The sequence below is a fragment of the Elephantulus edwardii genome, unplaced genomic scaffold (genome assembly GCF_000299155.1).
Source record: "Elephantulus edwardii isolate Elephantulus edwardi_28Jun2011 unplaced genomic scaffold, EleEdw1.0 scaffold00273, whole genome shotgun sequence".
NCBI classification, from domain to species: Eukaryota; Metazoa; Chordata; class Mammalia; order Macroscelidea; family Macroscelididae; genus Elephantulus; species Elephantulus edwardii.
In genome coordinates this window covers 166,913-168,923 of record NW_006400023.1, presented here as the reverse complement: position 1 = coordinate 168,923, position 2,011 = coordinate 166,913, and positions in this window count along the sequence as shown.

The following is a 2,011-nucleotide window of genomic DNA, read 5'->3' as shown; positions in this document are numbered from 1 at the left end:
ATAAGAAACAAAAAAGGGGTTTTACAGTATAAAATAAAGCAACACTAGATAGTAACTCAAATGTAAAAAGACATTCAGATGTCAAATAAATACATGAAGAAATGTTCAAAATCCCTAGCTATCAGAGAGATGTAAATCAAAAGAGATTTCATCTTACCCCAGCAACAACAGCAAAGTTCAATATGGCAGCAAACAACAAATGCTGGTGAGGTTGTGGAGAGACTGGAACTCATTATTTTATTAAAATTTTTTTTATATTACTCTGATTTATTTACAAAGTTTGAATACATTGTTTTTTGCAAAACATCCTTCCCATTTCCTTCACCCCACCCACCCACCAAATTGTGCAATGTTATGATTAACACCCTACAACCCCCATCCTCACCCCTCTATTTCCACCCTCACCCCGCCCTGGGATCCTCATACTCATTCTACAATAATGATTTTAAGTATTTGTCTTTGTGGGGCTGAGTTTATTCACTCAGCATAATGCTCTCCTGTCCCTCCCAAGTTAGGTTGCAATTTACAAAATGATGGCTCCTTCATGCTGTGTAGTATTTCATTGTATGAAGGCACCACAACTTCTCAATCCGTTCGTTTGTGGTTGGACATCTGGGTTGTTTCCATGTTCTTATGATGGTGAATAATGCCGCTATGAACATTAGTATACAAATTTCCATTGGAGCGTCTGTTTTCATTTTGTTGGGGTATAGATTCATCCTGGAAAGGGTTAAACTGGGCGGCTCCTTGGAGGCAAGGATTCTAAGGCTCTGTCTAACATACTTTGGACATGTTGTAAGGAAGGACCGGTCCTTGGAGAGGGACATCATGTTTGGTAGGGAGGAGGGACAGCGCAGGAGAGGAAGGCCCTCTATGAGGTGGATTGATTCAGTGACTGGGATAATTGGGATGGGAGCGTCGGAGACGGTGCGATTGGCACAGGACAGAGTGGAGTTTAGGGCTGTTGTACATAGGGTTGCTATGAGTCGCAAGCGATTCGATGGCACATGACAACAACAACAGCAGTCCAAGCAGTGGAATAGCTGGGTCATATGGAATTTCTATGTTCAGTTTTTGTAGGAAGCACCAAACTGCCTTCCAGAGTGGTTGTATCATTGCACAGCCCCAACAATGTAAAAGAGTTCCTATCTTATCACACTCTCTCCAACATTTATTACTTACTGTCCTGTTAAACATTGCCACTGTTATTGGAATGAGATGTTAACTCATTGTGGTTTTGATTTGCATCTCTCTTATTGCCAGTGATTTGGAGCATTTCTTCATATGTTTTTGGCGATTTGAATATCTTCCTCTGTGAAAATTCTTTCCATGTCTTTTGCCCATTTTGTAATTGGGTTATCAGACTTTTTCTTTTGAAGACCCAGTAGTATTCTAAAAACTTTCAGACTCTTGTCTGAGATGGTATTGCCAAATGTTTGTTCCCAGTCAATAGGTTTTCTTTTCACCCTGTTGGAAAAAGTTTTTGATGCACACAGGGATTTAATCTTTAAGAAGGTTCCATTCATCAGTTTTATTCTCTTCAGATTGTACTTTTCTGGCTGCTTTTGGCAGTCTCTTAATATCGTAGACTAGGGCTTATAAGCTTCTCTTATGAACTTTATGGTTTGGGCCTTTATTCCCAGGTCTCTTATCCACCTTGAGGTGATTTTTGTGTATGGTGTAAGATGTAGATTCTGTTTCAGCTTTCTGCAAGTAGCAGTCCAGTTTTGCCAGCACCATTTGTTGAAGAGGATGTCATTTCCTCATTTGATAGGTTTTACTTCCTTGTTGAATATCAGTTGACCATAGATAGTTGGGTGTATTTCTGGGTTCTTAATTATGTTCCACTGATCTATGCATCTGTCATTGTACCAGTACCATGATGTTTTTGTTATTACCTCTGTGCAGTAGGTTTTGAGGTAAGGGAATGTTATACCTCCACTTCATTTTTGTTTCTCAGAAGTGTTTTGCTTATTTGAAGTCTCTTGTCTCTCCACATAAACTTGGCAAT